This window comes from Macaca nemestrina, chromosome 2 (assembly GCF_043159975.1).
Source record: "Macaca nemestrina isolate mMacNem1 chromosome 2, mMacNem.hap1, whole genome shotgun sequence".
NCBI lineage: Eukaryota > Metazoa > Chordata > Mammalia > Primates > Cercopithecidae > Macaca > Macaca nemestrina.
Window position 1 is genome coordinate 52719805 of NC_092126.1, and position 18444 is coordinate 52738248.

Below are 18444 nucleotides of genomic sequence, written 5' to 3' on the forward strand. Positions count from 1 at the left end.
AGTCTGTAGTGATCCTCACCCCTTCAGCCATGAGAGGTTACAAGGAGAAGATAGCTGTCTGTGAGGAAGCAGCTCTCACCAGACACTGAAACTGCCTGTGCCTTGGCTTTACACTCCCCAGTGTCCAGAGCTATGAGAAATAAATTTCTGTTGTTTATAAGATACCTGGTTTATGGTATGTTGTTTTAAAAGCCCGAATGAGCTAACATATTGTAGGAGACCACAGGAAGGAAGTCTGGTATGTCTACTCCAATTCCTTCCTCCTCCGTGTGTAGGGGAACTGAGGCCTAGAGAAATTAAGTGGCTTTTTCAGGGGCACATGTTCTTTTTTTAAAAAAATTATACTTTAAGTTCTAGGGAACATGTGCACGATGTGCAGGTTTGTTAGATAGGTATACATGTGCCATGCTGGTTAGCTGTATCCATTAACTCATCATTTACATTAGGTATTTATCCTAATGCTATCCCTCCCCCCTCACCCCACCCCATGGCAGGCCCCAGGGTGTGATGTTCCCCACCCTGTGTCCATGTGTTCTCATTGTGCAATTCCCACCTATGAGTGAGAACATGTGGTGTTTGGCTTTCTGTCCTTGTAATAGTTTGCTCAGAATGATGGTTTCCAGCTGCATCCATGTCCCTGCAAAGGACATGAACTCATCCTTTTTTATGGTTGCATAGTATTCCATGGTGTATATGTGCCACATTTTCTTAATCTAGTCTGTCACTGATGGACATTTGGGTTGATTCCAAGTATTTACTATTGTGAATAGTGCCACAATAAACACATACATGCATGTGTCTTTATAGTAGCATGATTTATAATCCTTTGGGTATATACCCAGCAATGGGATTGCTGGGTCAAATGGTATTTCTAGTTCTAGATCCTTGAGGAATCGCCACACTGTCTTCCACAATGGTTGAACTAGTTTACACTCCCACTAGCAGTGCAAAAGTGTTCCTATTTCTCCACATCCTCTCCAGCATCTGTTGTTTCCTGACTTTTTAATGATTGCCATTCTAACTGGTGTGAGATGGTATCTCATTGCGGTTTTGATTCACGTTTCTCTGATGATCCGTGATGATGAGCCTTTTCTCATGTGTCTGTTGGCTGCATAAATGTCTTCCTTTGAGAAGTGTCTGTTCATATCCTTTGCCCACTTTTTGATGGGTTTGTTTTTTTCTTGTAAATTTGTTTAAGTTCTTTGTACATTCTGGATATTAGCCCTTTGTCAGATGGGTAGATTGCAAATATTTTCTTCCATTCTGTAGGTTGACTGTTCCCTCTGATGGTCATTTCTTTTGCGGGGGGCACATGTTCTTTAGTAATAAAATTGCCGTTAAAGAAATACATCTCAAAATGAAAGTGGCAACGGCAGTTTGTGTCCCAAAAGGTCACATGATTTTTCCTATTTAAAAATAAAAATAATGCTGGGAGGGAGAAGGGACTGGGTCAATCATTATATAAATACAGAATTTTAGCTTATTTATTCAATTTATATAAAAGACAATGCTCTCATGTGGTTATTGTGACTTCTAAAGAAATTTTCCTTCTAATCGACACTTACAAGACAGTTTCTCCTTGGGACTTGGCCCCTAAATCTCGATGGTTTGAAACAGCAAAGGTGTACAATTGTGCCATTGTCCATCAACTGCCAGCAGGAGCTTTGCTCCACTGCTTTATGTCTTCTCTCTGGGACTCAGGCTGAAGAAACTGCTCTCTAGACCATGGCAGGTTGTCACAGCAGTGGGAAAAGAGAATATGGCCATGTACACACTGGCTTTTAAGCCTGTCTGGAAGTGACACACATCACTTCCATGTACCCCTCTCTGTCAGAGCAAGTCCTATGACCACTCCTAACCTCCTGTGGGCAGAGAGGTGCAATCCTACCATGTGTGTGGAGTATTTGGGAACAGCCCTAATGACAATCTCAAGAAGGAACTGAAACTGTCCCCCGTGGAGTCCCATATTTCCTCATGAGTTTTATCATTAGTCACTGTGAGCTACACTTTTAAAAGACATCATGGAACAAAGATTATCTCTGCAGAAAGTAAAGCAGAGACATAAAAGGCAGCATTGGCGGGTGTAAATAAAGCTCTTTCAACTATAATTGAAAGGATTTTTATGAAAGGCACAAAGTGGTTTCATCTGCCTTTCTGCAAATAGCATAGTGGGCTGAATGATCAATATTCCTTTAAAGTGCCCAGGAACTGTTTCAGTCTTGACCAAAGGCAACTAAATAAATGAATCATCCTTCTGGGCTTTTATATTGAACCCTTTAAATGAAGGCAGCTTACATGGCTGCAAACAATACATGTCCCGTGTGGTCACTGTAAGCATTAAATATCAATCAGAAGAGAGTGCTTTTAAGTAGGGAAGGAAAAAAATCCATTTGTTGGGGCTATAATCTCTAATGTTAAATTAAAAAAAAAAAAAGAGTTTGGCAGGTAATAATTTGTTTTGCATGACTTTCTCCCTTTGTTTTCTCTGCACGCAGGTCTAAGCATAAAATCATCAATACTGACAAATTAAAGGGAGAACATGTCAGGCCTCACTCTTTCTGTAATGGCGTTCAAGAGCATTGTTTTTGGTAAGTAGCAAAGAAAAAAAAAATCAAATTAAGACATACATTTAAATGGACACTTGTCAAAAAGCAAGCCTGGAATAAAAGTAGCACTCGCCTGAAACATGTACACAACTTGACTAGTTAGCAAGCACCAATGCTTGCTCTCACACTTGAAATGATGCCAGGCTCAGACACTTGTTTTACCATTTGAAATAAGGTTATATAATATACCCTTCTCCCTCTGTAGTATAAATATTGTTGATACCGTATAGTCATATTATTTGTTAGCTCAAAATCCAAGTGTTTGGGCATCTTGGCATAGGATCTTACAAGAACTTATTACAGTTGTGTTAAGAAATACTAATGACTTAAATTATGAATTATCTTTCTATTTACACTTTAAGCAAAATTTCTAGGCGAAGCTTTTTTTTCAGTATGGAATATAAAAGTAAAATTCAGAGATGATTCTGGAATATTAAAGTGTCAATGTTAATGGCTTGTAATAATGATATAAATTTTGAGGGTCATACCAAGGATATGGGCTCCTGCAATAAGGTCCAGATAGGACAAGCGGTCAGGAGCAGATGGTGGTTTAGTGACGGTAGGCAAAGGTTGTGCCAGGGGATGGCATGAGGAGTGGTGGTGGTCAGAAGGGCAAGGGGAGGAGAAAAAATGTGAGTCAAGGTCTTGGGGGCTGGAGCAGAGGTAGTCCAGATACATGAATTCACTCCAGGAGAAAAATTACTCTGACACCCTCTAAAGGACCTTTATCCTTCCAAACTAAGATTTACTTGCTTGTCATGATCCCCAGTAGGCCTTCTGTGTTAGAGTAACCATGTCTATTTATGGCACATTTAGTCCTCCTTGAACTGGATGTCAACCTCATTCCCCTAAGAGCTGTCTAGTTAGAGGCAAAGTCTTGTCTTCTGACCTGACTTGGGCCTCCAGTGGAGATCTCTATGCTTGCATTCATTACCTCAGTGTCTGGGCTTGGCACATATTGCTGCTTGATAAGCATTTGTTGAATTAAAAATGTGAGCAGGATGGGAAAATAGGGCAAATGATGGTCACACATTCTCTTCTATTCATCTACAACAAATTGTTCATTCTTCGTCCAGCACCAGAGCCATTTTAGGAACCTTCTTAGCAAATCAGGCACCTTTCAGAATTGCAGGAGTTTCATTCTATCCTTGCCGGGATTACTTCCATATTGTGAGACTTTCTTGGCATTTCACCCTTAACTCTTACAGAGAAACTCAAAGTACCTTTGTTAACATTCATTTATGCTACAAGGTAGTTGGATTAAAAATGTCAACACTCCTATGACACAAAAGGAAGACCAAAGCTACCAGTAAAATTTCACGTGGAGGAAATATGGAAGTAGATTAGCAACCCCATTAGTACTGTGGTATTGTCGCATTGATCATACTATTGAATAGTGAAGAGTGAGGTACCTTATTTTATAAATGCCATAAGCAGCATAAAATCACCCATGTACAAATATATGATCTTTCACATGCATTTGATGGTGATTATATGTTGAAACCATGATAACTCTAGATCTCAGTGACTATACTTATCTTCAAACACTTAGCTAAATCTGGAACAGATGAGCATCTGAAGTTTGAAGCTGTACACCCCTAGGTTAATATTTTTATATCAACAAGAATATAAGAAAATGTACATTAACTTTTAAAAATAGCTGTTAAATACCCTAAGCTTTAGTGCACACATTTTTTTCCAAAGCATGCATAAGACATATCATAATCTAACATTAACATCTTGCATTTTTAATTGTCCTTGTAAATTTATTATGTAAACACTACTTGGAAAACAGTATTTCCTAAATGTATTGTATTTACTAAAATAATGCCTTTGCCCCTTTGGTCTCTGAACAGCAGTGCACATCTTTAAATTCTTCTTAACTGGATTGGTAGTAGATACATAAGACAAGTTATAATTTTTGAGATTGTAACCAAAAGCAAACTCGGCTGATCACTGCTTGTAAAGCCAAATGAACAAAGACGAGATGCAGTGAAAGGAAAGTGACTTTATTCCAAAAGCTAGCTGTTGGGGAAATGGCCAGGCTCATTCCTTAAAATAAACATTTCAAACTTTAGACTGGGGAGAGGGGCTTAAAAGAAGAAGTTGGAGAGGGTGGCACGTGGGGGTGGTGCTGGGTGTGAGGCCTGTGTGCCTTGTTCTGGTGGCTGTCTTGAGTCATGGTCCACCTGGAGCATGTGCTGGTGTCATCTCAGCGGTGGCTGGGTTGTAGACTAATCACCTTGAGATCATCTCTGGAATTTCACAGCTAGCTCTCTGTGCCTGGTTTGTCACAAGATTACCCTTGAATCTTCATAACAAGCATGTAGTTAGATAAATGTGCATGGTGTAAGAGTGTATGTTGGGAGATGGAGAGATGTGAAGCAAAGTATACTTCAAGGCTATATTTTAAGACTAAGAAGAAAAAAAGAGTTTTTTGCAGTTTACTTCAAGGCTACATCTTGAGACTAGGGAGAAAAGAGAAAAAGGGGGAAAAAAGTTTGAAAAATGTGTTTTGAAGCTAAACTGCTCAATTACAAGATGGCCGCAGCAATGGGGCCAAACTAAATTCCTGTTCATTTGCATTTCACAATAATTTCTCAGAGGTCTCAACAGTGGTTCTCACTTTGGCTATATGTTAGAATAGCCTGTGAAGCTTTTAAAAAATGCTAACACACAGACCCCACGGGAAACCATCTATAGTCTTTGGAGGGTGGAACCCAGACATTTGCTTTGTTAAAACTTCCATGTGATTCTAATCCAGTCTAGGATGAGAATCCACCAGACTACAACCCACAGGAACTGAGTAGCAGATGATGTCTCTTAAACAACTAACCTTCTTTATTTAGGAGTTCAAAATATCTGTTAGCCAATGTTGAGTATAAGTGCAAGGCCTGGAGCTGCCACAGCCAATTGGAAGAGTTACTTCTAGCCCAAGAGTAAGGCCAATATTTCGGAGGCTCCAGAGCCAGATGAGATGACCAGCCTGAGCACCTCCTCCACCCTCTAGGCTATTTCATTTATTTAGGGCATTTTTAGCTGGGTTTTCTGTTGTTAGCAACCAATCACAAGGAGAAGAGCAAGCATTCAAAGACATACTAGCACCTAACAGAGACTTTCTCTTTGACATACTTAGGAGGACGGAAAGAGAACTGGAAAGGAAGTAATATCCTTATTGATTCAAGGTCATTTAATACCATGCCTTTCTATCAAATAAAATAGTTTTGTGGGCTTATATCTCCTACTTAGGAAATATTTGTCTTAGGCTGGGAGAGATGATGGTTTCACAGAAACAATGCAGCAGTAGGCTATGAGGGGCTTATGTTTGCTTCTTGGTGACTTTCCTTAACAAGAAACTCCAAAGGAATCTTTGAAAGTGAGGGCTGGGGATGGGGGGGAATAAATTATTCAAACAGTGTCTGTGCCTCTGGCATTAAGCATGAAGCTGTCTGAGCATATTCTGTATCCTTTGGAACTCAAGCTATGGCCAATGAACTAGCAGTGTCCATGGCATCACCTTAGAGCTTATTGAAATGTAGAGTCTCAGGCCCCTGACCCAGACCTACAGAATCAGAATCTGTTTATTAACAAGATGCCCCTTTAATTTGTATGCACATTAAATTTTGAGAAGGACTGTTCTAGGATGCATGTCACCAGCTGAATGCTGCTTAGACCATAAACAGCTGTTGTGTGCACAGCCTGGCCTCAGAGAGACCTGCTTCGACCCATGAATACCAGCTCTGTGTTCCTAGCCCAAGACTGTCTGCTTTGTTTCCCTTCAGTTTCCTCTACAACTGATAGGTCATCTACACAAAAGAACCAGTTTCCGAGAATTCCTTGGGGTTTACTTAATACTAGTATATCTCAGTCCATCGTGAACATCCTCATCTCGTAGTTATAGAAGTCACAGATACTGGGCCAGGTGAAAACCTTTGAGCTTCTTTACTTTGTTATTAAATTTTCTATATCCTATATTCTATATATAAAAATTCATTCATTAACTCAAACATGGATTAAACTCCTTTGTGTCCCATGTAAACCACATCTTTTCAGACATTTTATCAAAGTTATTATGATGATTAGCATTTCCCCGAGACCTTTTATAAGCAGTACTTTCTGGGCTGCCCTGAAGAAATGTTCCATCAGGAGCTCTCATGACTCTATGAAGCTTTAGAAATTCATTTTCTCTTAATATTACAGTTAATAGTCATGTAAATTACATACCACTAGCCAGCTAATGGCTAGGTGAATGCAAGCAAAATAAATAAATAAATAAATAAGTAAATAAATAAATAAATAAAGACAAAATCAGAGCTCCTTCCCACTAGCTGGGTTCTCTGTGCTTCACTTTGCACTTGTTCTTCAGGAACGATCTACATAGGACCTCAGGGACTTTGAATCTAATATCCTACATCTGTAGAATGGAGATGGCGGTTCCAAAGACTCTGAATATGAGGGAAAGTCCCCAGCACTTGCCCAGCATGCAGAGATGCTCGGTGAGGTGAGTGCCTGGCAGCGATGGAAGCAGGGATTTATGGCATATGAAGGGGAGATGAGGTCAAATCCACTTTCTCACCAAAGGGAAACATATCCTTGACTAATCGCAAAGGGAGAATTCGAGTGAAGTAATCAAGGTTTAAATGCGGATAGTTTCTGGGAAGGGGCATAGGGCCCATGGCTCTGGGGAAAAGGGCCTTTGTGTCACTTGGGCCCTTGGGATGGAGTTAGGAGTGCAAGAAGTTTATGGGGTGAGATAAGTGTCAGGGCAGGGTACCTGCAATAGATGAAAGGGGAGGGTTGAGCAGGGACTGTCTACAACTGCAATCCAGATCTGACTGTCTCTGCCCACTCCTGGGAACTCTGGAGCCAAGAAAGCCTCTTAGAGGAGTTCTTTGTTGGGCAGAAATAGCAATACCTGAGGATCCCTGCTCTGCTCAATTGTTGACTGGGCCCTGCCTGGGAAGAGTGTGGCCTCAGCTCAAAAGCTGAGGAAGAACCTGAAGAAACACATAGCTGGGGCCTGTCAGCTAATGACATTCTTGCATCGGAATGGCAAGTCACTTTCTTAAAGGGAGAGGCAAGCTATACACCTCCATGGCTGGCACAACCTGGGGAAATGAAAATCCTTCAGATAAATTTACAAGGATCCTACAGCAGAAGATACCATTCCCTGGCTTCCCAGGAGAAGCCTGGAAGGGAGCAAGCATTGTGGAAAATCCATGCACCTGAATGTCAGAGTAGTGATAGCTGTGGAGATACTGAAGCAGATGAACCGTGGCTAGCTTCACAGCATCCTATACTCCCTGGATGGGTCAAGGGAAATAGCTGAGAGCTTCTGTGCTCCCAGGAGGGGGACAGCAGTGCAGCTAAGGTCAGCAGGCTAGAGAAGTCTTGGGCAGGGCCAGGAGAAGGCAGACTGTGTAGACTGGATTGCCAATGACTGGCAGAAATGATGAAACAGGAATGGAGTGATGCCCAAGAACTGGTAGAACCAGGTACACACAGGGGAGGTTAGCAAGGCCAGTAGGTAACTTTGGACCAGATTTGCACCCATCTGAGGGCTTCACCTGGGAAAGCTGCAGAGAGGAGCAAGAATCCTAAATTGATGGAGTAATTACCAAGAACAAACAGAATTTTAAACCAGAGGGACTAATTTATCTCGAAGTGATGAGATTAAGTTTTCTGCTAATGAGGAGAAACAGGGAAGTAGGAGCTAGTTAAATTCAGTTACAGAAAGGAAAGAAATTTACAAACTGCATTTCCCAGTTATGTAGCCTATTAAATTTCATCTCTGTTACACAGAAAATGATATCTTTTGATATAATCATTTCATTTTTTGGAATCTAGTTTTATAAGTGGAAAAAAACTGTGTAAAAATATTTTTTATTTCCATATTATTTATAATTGTGAAATGAAATAAGTGCCCAGCAAGAGGGGAAGTGTTAGGTAAGTTACAGTACATCAACTTAATGACTTATTAGACTACTAACAATGATATTGTCATTAAAATGCAATAGTACATAAGCATTTTTAAAATTAAATTAGTCAGGGGAACAAGCAGAAAGAAATATTGTACACTGTTTCTCAAACCTTTTGACCACAACCAGGGTAAATGGTTGTTTTTGCATCTTGACCCAGGACACCCATACATATTTTATCACTGAAACAAAGGTTGCATGAGACAATGCTTGCCTATCCTGGGGACAGTACATTTTAGCATTTTATATGCTCTTCCAATTTGTCTTTTTCCATGCTAGTTAGACCCACCACATAGGTTTCATGACCACAGATGGGCCATGACCCCTCATGGATTGAGCATGATCCCAGTGACAGAAAAGAACAATGACAAAAGCGTAACATCTAGAAAACGTGCTTGGAGAGAATGTGCCAAAATATCAACAGGACTGGAACTCTAGGGGATTCATTCACATTTTTCCATTTGTCTCTCAGAAGCATGTATGACTTTGTATAATGGAAATACTATTACCATACTAATTTTAAATTGTTTCCAAGGCTTCTTTTTTCCAGCTAAGTAATCCCAGGTCCTTGTTGTCTGGTAAATTCACATCTACCCCCGATAAACCTCTGAGATTAGAGGCAGCAGCCAGAGCTGCAGGCAACCTGTGCTCCTGTACCACACAGTGCATCTTTAGCACCTCCTGACTCACTGTCCCCCACATGGCCACTGCTGAATTATGTGCATTTTAATGAGGAGATTGATGTCACTTTCCCTTCTTCCTCCCTCTCCAACACAGTTTTATTGAGTGCCTGTTATGTTCCAGACACCATTCTAAAAGCTAGGTGTAAAATGAGATTTTAAAAAATGTGTTTCAGTTTTTTTCTACAATGAGTATGTATTTCTTTCACAATTGGAAAATAAAAATACATGTTGTTTTAAAAGTCAATCTTAAGATGTGGCTCCTGCCTTCAAGATGCCCATAACCTAGGAAAGAGGAAGTCACCTAAACAAATATATCATTGTGAGACTTACTTTCAGTCCCTTACCCACCTCCTACTCAAGCCAGAAAGTGGCTCCTCAAAATGCCTTTTAATTGATAGGGGCCAAGACTTTGCTTTATTCTTTTGCAGGACACCATGAAAATCATCTAACACCTACTTCTGACCCAGCCCTTACTTCTCTATTTCAATCTGCTGTGTAGGAAGGGGGAAGGGGGAAAGAGAGGGGAGGGAAGGGGGAGAAGACAAAGAGGGACAAAGAGAGATGGAATGGCATCTAGTCCAGCACTAGATCTAGGACAGATAAGGTCTGTGCCTTGTCCATAGATCAAGCTTGTCCAACTTGTGGCCCACAGGCCACATGGGGCCCAGGATGGCTTTGAATGTGGCCCAACACAAATGTATCAACTTTCTTAAAACATTATGAGATCTTTTGAATGCAGCCCAACATAAATTTATAAATATTCTTAAAACATTATGAGGGTTTTTTGTGATTTTATTATTATTTTTTTAGCTCATTAGCTATTGTTAGAGTTAGTGTATTTTATGTGTGGTCCAAGACAATTCTACTTCTTTCAATGTGGCCCAGGGAAACCAAAAGATTGGACACCCCTGTCATATACATTTAACTGAGGTTAGTGTTGGGGGCATCCTTAGGTGTTCAGAGCACCTTTTAGCTCTACACCCTTCTGGGTTTGAGTGGTACAACACAAGACTGTTTGGTCCATCAGAGTTTATTTCCCTAATTTCCCAAATGTGTCATGGATGGCCTGGCCTGTGACCTCCAGGGAAGTGAGAAGCAGGCTCTATATTTGTCTGGCATCAATGCCTGCAGCCAGATCTTTCTGATTATTTTCAGGTTTTCTCACTTAGTGAATAATGTTCTGATGGTAGCTTCTTCAGTACATTAACTTCCAATTCTGGTATTTCCCCAAAGATGTTCAAACAAGTAGGCAGACAGCAAGCTGGGTAAATCACTAAAGAAAACTGCATAATACTCTTATGTCTGTGTGTCAGTGGCTACTGCTCCTGGTGAGTGATTGATTTATAACCATCGGGTTGAAGCAAGTGTCTATTTGCTTTCCAATCATGAGTGGCTTGTCAAATTTTAATATAATGCTAGGGGCTAATACAGTCAGTCAAGAGTATTTTAACTCAGCAATTCCTTGACCTCTTGAACTCATGTCACCTCTGCTATAATAAGAAAAATGTCCCCTCAGTATATTCTTTTAATAATCTCTTGAACACAGTTGTGTAGGATTCTGACACTCTTAGCCATACTGGACTTCCCAGCTTGTTTTCACTTCAGAATGTGTGTACATTACAGGACATATGGGTTTTTTGTTTTGTTTTGTTTTGTTTTGTGATATGGTTTGACTGTGTCCCCACCCAAATCTCATCTTGAATTGTACCTCCCATAATTCACATATGTCACAGGAGGGATGCTGTGGGAGGTAATTGAATCATGGTGGGGAGGAGGCTCCCAAGCTGTTCTCATGACAGTGAATAAGTGTCATGAGATCTGATGGTTTTATAGAGGGGACTTGCCCTATGCAAGTTCCCTCTTGCCTGTAGCCATGTAAGACGTGCCTTTCTCCTCCTTTGCCTTCTACCATGATTGTGAGGCCTCGTCAGCCATGTGGAACTGTGAGTCCATTAAGCCTCTTTTTCTTTATAAATTACCCAGTCTCAGGTATGTCTTTATTAGCAGTGTGAGAACTGACTAATACACAGAGTCCTGATCCATTGCCTGGGCTGAAGCACAGCGGTGCAATCACAGCTCACTGCAGCCTGAAACTCCTGGGCTCAAGCGTATCCTCCTACCTCAGCCTCCCGAGTAGTTGGGACTACAGGCACATGCCACCATGCCCAGCTAATTTGTTTAGACATGGGGGTTTTGCTTTGTTGCCCAGGCTGGCCTTGAACTCCTGGCTTCAAGCAATCCTCCCGCCGTTGTCTCCCAAAATGTTGGGATTACAGGAATGAGCCACCACACCTGGTCCATGTATTCTTCTGATACTTGCTTCTGATACTTACTGCACAGGTTAACCACAGGTGTCTCAGAGTGTTTAGGAGATATGTTCAGAATTCTGGGAAATGTGGTGCAAAACATTTCTCTCCTGTGCCTGTTTTGTTTGCACCTCATGATAAATGTTCCTTTGGCAGTTTTATAAACAGACTGCTAAAATGTCACCTTTCAGAAGTGTGACAAGCTTGCTGGAGAGGACTGCTGGGAGTCGGATGGGCCAGGCACAGTGAGTATCCGCGTGGCCTGAGCTGGTGATTTGACAACATGCAGGTCATTTGTTTGCAGAGTTGGCCCAGCTCGGAAAATTTTGAGTTACCATCCTTCGTGCAGACATAAAAATGACATGGCTGATCCTCTGAAAGCCAAACATGCTGTTTCTGTGTGAATTTTAATCTTCAAGAATGCCTCTTGGACCAATTTGTGAACAGCATGAAAGACAGTGCTTCACAGAATGTAGGAGGGTCTTAGACCTGGGAAGCCAGCTGGTCTGTAGTGGGAGCCTGCCCTCCTGCCTGCCTTCAATCAGGTCTCTCTTAGGAGAAACAAGCTCTAGCTCACTGAATAAAGCAAACACAGATAAAACTGGGTATTTACCAAAACAACCAGTCTACAGAGCAAGAATGAATTAGGCCATCTTGCTAATGCATTTGTAATCTCTAGAAACCTAATGTATTGTGAGGCAGAGGAATATGTTATTTGAATTCAAGTTCAATTAATGCAGAAATTAGTTGTAACTGGGTTCAGGCCTATCCATGCGACAGAGCACATAGAGTTCATTCTGTTTTACATCTCATCACACCATCAATGGAATTCCATGTAAATTCCAGAGATTCCCAAAAGGCTCATAAACACATCTTAGTTGCTACATGAGACATGTTGGACATCCGGAAAATAAAGTCTTAATTTGTAAAGTGAGGAAAAATACTAGATGCATTGGGAAAGGAAAATGCCCAAGACTTCATAGCTAATGGGAGTTGGTCTTTCAGGCAGAAAGCCTGTTTCCATTCACAGGCCCCAAAGGCCTCTGTCCAGCAGGCTACAGAACGTTCTCAGCTGAGCGGTGCAATTCCTGTTGCCAAACAAACTTGCTTTGCATTTGAATGGTTTGGGTAAACCAATTTGTGACCTTTTGAAGCTCACAGATTATAGTCACAACTTTTGCTTCCCTTTGAAAAGGAATGACTTAATATGGCTGAAACAATAGCCACTGACTATATTAAGCTGAAATGTAGCTGGTTCCAATTGGCATGTACTGGAAGAGTATAGCATATGCTGTATTTCAAAGACTTAGCACACACACAAAATGTCAGATAGCTCCAAGATTTTTTAGAATTGATTACATGTTGAAATGATAATGCTTTGAATATAGTGAATTAAGTATATTGTTAAAATTAATTTCACCTGTTAAAATTAATTTCATATTGTTAAAATTAATTTCTTTTTGCTCTTTTTAATGAGCCTTTTAGAAAATTTAAAGTTACACATGTGTCTTAATAATGGACAGTGCTGTGTTAGAGGTTTTATTTCAAGTTTAAGAGTCTCCAGCTTCCTTTCCTACATTCCTTCAAAAATTTTTTGGATGAATTCTAAAGTCCTTTTAGTGAGACACCAAGCTTTTTTTGTTGCCACAATTCGGGACAAACTTTAAAATTCCTGAGATTTTTTTAAATGGGCAATGACTACCCAGTAGCTTTGCACTAGAAGCCAGGCAAGAGATATTGGTCACAGGAAGAATCTCACGAAGATGTCTTAAGTATACACATTTGATATGGTTTGGCTCTGCGACCCCACCCAAACCTCATCGTGAACTGGAGTTCCCATAGTCCCCATAAGTCATGGGAAAGACCCAGTGGAAGGTAATTGAATCATGGGGGCGATTACCTCCATGCTGTTCTCATGATAGTGAGTGAGTTCTCACGAGATCTGATTGTTTTATAAGGGGCTTTTTCCCACCTTCACTCTGCACTTTTCCTTGCTGCTGCCATATGAAGAAAGACATGTTTGCTTCCCCTTCTGCCATGACTGACTGTAAGTTTCCTGAAGCCTCCCCAGTCCTGCAGAACTGTGAATCAATTAAAACCCTTTCCTCTATAAATTACCCAGTTTCACTTTTATCAGCAGTGTGAGAATGGACTAATACAACATTACATTTTCTTCACCAACTGCTTCCTATTTCTACCACCTCCCATCAGCCCAACAATGCACATAATGGAGGTTTGAGCCCCACTGAGCACTAATGTCTTATCTTATTGTCTAAGAGTCAGGTTACCTAAATTTTATATTCAAGCAAGGCTGGATTTCTATAGGACATAAAATACTATGGACAAAAGAAATGCAGGAATTAGTAAAGCCACCCTGAACCTGGAGGTCATGGGAAGGACAGGAACCCTGTCATACCAATATCCAGTCACTCACTGCCATTTCTCTCTAAGGAGATTGTGTTAGCTTCTAAGAAAGATCAGATGCCAAAATTTCTGCCCAAATGTCAGTCCTTTTTACATATCAGGTATACAGTCATTCTTTGGTATCTGCTGGGGAATGGTTCTAGGACCTCCTTCCCCCCACCCCATGACATCCCCTCCCTGTACCAAAATCTGTGGATACTCAAGTTCCTTATATAAAATGGTGTAGTATTTACATATAACCTATGCCTAGCTTCATGCATACTTTAAGTCATCTCTAGATTACTTATAATACCTAATATAATGCAAATATTGCATATAACAGTTGTTATACTATATGGGTTTTTTTATTTTTTTCTGTTGTATTATCTTAAATTTTTTTTCCAAATATTTTCAGTCTGTGGTTGGCCATATTGGCAACTGGTTGAATCTGTGGATGCAGAACCCGAAGATATATGAAGAGTTGACTCTAGTTACCATTAATATTATGTTTCTGTGGCACAGATTTTCTGCAACTTTAGTCATGTCATCCCTTACATGTAGCCAGCCACGCTGAAATGCAGACGACTGATCTTGGATTCTTTCTAGAGATCAAGTTTTTTCTCTCTTCTTTCACTATTGTTTGACTGATATATGTAATCAAAATATCATAAAAATTTTGAGTTGACATTTTAAAATAATAGCACCACCATCCTAAGTTGAATTTTAATTCTCTGTTTATTTTGCCAAGATGAGTTAGTAAGTTACTCAATTATAATCATATTATTTTTGCTCTTAATTAGGCCCCCTGCTTGCTTGCTTGCTTTTTGAGATTGGTTTTAATGGAAAGAAGAAAATTAGATTGGGGTAAGTCTGCACAAAAGAGGGGATAAAGACGGTGGGAGACAATGGAAGAACATGCTTTAGAAAAGATCCTAGCACTGTAGGAACACTTGGAGCAGATTCATTCTTTCAGTGGATCCACATATATTTTATGTGTGGTTGCTAGTTGCTAAAGATTTAATGATGAACAAGGCATACATAGCAGGAGAGTTGGTGAGCATGTCATCTACAGTTGTGGTCTCACATCTTCACTCATATTCTCTTCTCAGGCCACTCCTTTCAAGCTTCTCTGGATACCATTGCTCTGTAACGCTGCTTGGTCAAGGTCACCAATAATCTCTGTGTTGGCAGATGCAATGGCCACCTCTCTGTTTATATCCTATTTCACTCTTACAGTATATGGTTGAACTCCTTCAAACACTTTTCTTTCTAGGCCTCCAAGATACTGCACTCACCGGATTTTCTGCCTCTCTCACCAACAGTGCCTTCTCGGTCTCCTTTGCTGATATCTCCTTCTTTGCTTGATGTTTATATGCTGGGCCTGCACTTTCTTCCCGCCACTATCTGTACAGATTGTCTGGGTAATCACATTTGATCCTGTGACTCTATTTAAATAGAGTCTATGTCCTTTCTTTCCGGAACTCCAAATTCATTATATCCAACTTTCTATTCAGCATCTCCAATTAAAATATCTAAAAGGCATCTTAAAATCAACATGACCAAAAAAAATTTGGTGGTTCTTTCCAAACCTATTTTATTCTTAGCTTTCTTCATTTTGACGAATGCCAGATACATCTAACCCAGTTGCTGAAGTCAAAAATGGAGAAGTGAGGACTTCTTGTTTCAAGATTGCTGAGTAAAGCAAAGCCCTTTCTGCCTTTCTTCTTTCAAAAACTGCCCCCTAAATTACTAGAATAGAACAAAACAAAGGAATGCGGACCTCCATTTTAAATAAAACCAAAAGTCCTTGGTGACTTTGAACCATCAAGTATAAAGATAGAAAGCAAATGAAGAGGTGGGAAGAGGCTTAGCAGAGTGGATGCAAGTCAAACCTAAGCACCTGTAGAGAGACAGACCAAGGAAGAGCAAGCTGGGTGACCACATGGGACCCTGAAGAAGCTCCAGAATGGGAGGCATACATTATCACTAAGGGCAGAAGTAGAGCACAGGGTTATAAACATTGCAATTGAAGATCTGTATAAGCAGTAGTTGGACCTCCCCCTACTATCTCAACTAGACTATCCCTCTGGTAACCTCACAGTAGACAAAAGTTAGAGTCCCTGGAGAGATTGAGCTAGAAGGGTACTGTATTTAGGAACCAAGGCACAGAATTAGAAGAAAATTGAGTGAGTCTGCTAACTGAATAGTACAACCACAGAAACTCCCAATCACCAGCTGCAGGAAGTCAAAGGAAACTCGTAGACCATACCCAGGCAGGAGATCGGAGGATCCTTTCTGGAGAAACTGAACTGCCACAGAGAAATTACCCAGAAACTGACAAATGAAGGTCTCTGTGAGAAAGCAAGATGACCACGCAGTTGCCCTACACTAAAGCTCACACACCAACAAGTTCCACCCAAACACACATTATGGCTTAAGCTGAATTATGATATCCAAGGATGATCAGCCTTTAAGAAAAGCCTCTGGTATAGAAGAGAGAGATCAAAATTAAACAGAAAGCCAAAACTTAGAGGAAAAAGAGATGATGCAAAAAAGCCCCAAGACTTTAGATGCAGAAAGAGAGAATTTTAAAATAGTAAAGAGAAAATTATATTAATATATAAAATTCTAATAATAATAATATAGGAAGTATTTTCAGGACTGAAAGAGCTAAGTTTCCAGATTGAAAGGGTCTCAGAAATGCACAAAAAATATGTATCAAGGCACATCATCATAAAATTTAAGATCTCCAAAGCTAAATCAAGGAGTTCAAAATCTTTCAGAGAAAAAACATGTCACATAAGTGTTAGAGATCAGAATGGCAGTAAATTTCTCAACCTCAACATTTAAAATAAAATACAATTAAAACAATGAGTTCATGTGGAGAAAAGAGAACCCTTCTACACTGTTAATGTAAATTAGTACCGCCATTATGGAAAACTTTATGGAGGGTCCTCAAAAAACTAAATATACAATTACCGTACGATCCAGCAATTCCACTTAATGCATGAAATGATATTTACCCAAAATATTTGAAATCAGTTTGTCAAAGAGATGTCTGTATTCTCATGTTCATTACAGCACTATTCATAATAGCCAAGTTATGGAATCAATCTGTGTCCATCAACAGATAAATGAATAAAGAAAATATGGTTTATATATACAATGGAACATTATTGAGCCTTTAAAAAGAAGGGAATTCTCTCATTTGTGACAACATGGATGAACTGGACAACATTATCCTGAGTGAAATAAGCCAGGCACAGAAAGATCTCAGTTATATGTGGAATCTAAAACAGAAACAGTCAAACTCATAGAAGCAGAGGGTAGCATGATGGTTACAGAGGCTAGAGAGTGGGAGAAATAAAGGGATCATGGTCAAATGATACAAAATTTCAGACAGAAGGAATGAGGTTTTATTTTGTGACCTGTTGCACAACATGGTGAATATAGTTAATAGTGTATTGTACATTTCAAAATTGCTGAGAGTAAATTTCAAGTGTTCTCAACAGGTAAAATAATAAGTGAGGTAACGGATATGTTGATTAGCTAGACTTAATTGTTCCACATTGTATTCATAAATCATAATATTAGTTTGTAACCCATAATATATACAATTATAAATTGTCAATTTATAATAAAATAAAAATGTTGTATTTAGAAATGTTTTACAGAGCTAGTAGAGGTATGAGAAGACCTAGCTAGTGAGTCAAAAAAAGAGGCAATTAATAACTTCAGCTAAAATAAACATTTGAAAATTGTACATGTGAACTATAATCGAGATTACCTATATCTAGTATGTAGGGAAAAAAGAATGAGTCCAAGAAAGATAGTATCCCAGTTACAGAAATGTCTAAAATCATTATACCTGATTCCAAGATAGTAAAAGTAATATAAGGTTAGATCCCTCTACTGTGTTCTTTTCCACATTTACTTTCCTTCATGTTTATAAGTTTTAGGTATGAGTAACTAGGCATAATGTGGTATCACTTGCTAAGACAGACAGCATGAAAAAGAAGCAAATATAGAGGACTGGAAAGCACTGATTTGTGTCTTAATTTTGGATATGTTGCATTTGAGGTGGTTGTTAGACATTGGCCAGGCAGGGGTATATTGGCTGTATGGGTCTGGAGCTCAGAAGGAAGGACTAGACTGGGGACATCTAAATAGGAAGCCTTGTAAAGGCATCAGTGACAGCGATGAAGTTACCTAGAGAGGAAATGTAGTGTGAGAAGAGGGTCTGGAGACAATTCTTGAGGAATGATGAAACATTAGGGAGAGAGAAGGGGAAAGCATCTGGCAAAGGAGATTGGAAATGAGAGGACAGATATGTAGAAAGAAAAGTCAGAGTGTGTAGCTCATGGAAACCAGGAGAAGCCTTCCTGACCCATAAGCCACTTCCTAATATGAATTTAGATTCCTCTATTATCCTTCTTTTCATGTTGTACTTTCCCTCATGTACTAAGAT

The 18444-nt window shown here is 39.8% G+C and overlaps 1 long non-coding RNA gene across 1 annotated transcript in view; it reads left to right on the forward strand.

Moving 5' to 3' along the window:
• LOC139361751 (uncharacterized) overlaps nt 1–18444 on the forward strand; it is a 56311-nt gene that overhangs the window by 26656 nt on the left and 11211 nt on the right. Inside the window, exon 2 of the long non-coding RNA XR_011619345.1 lies at nt 2496–2588. This is a non-coding gene — a long non-coding RNA (uncharacterized lncRNA). The remainder of the gene's footprint in view (nt 1–2495; nt 2589–18444) is intronic.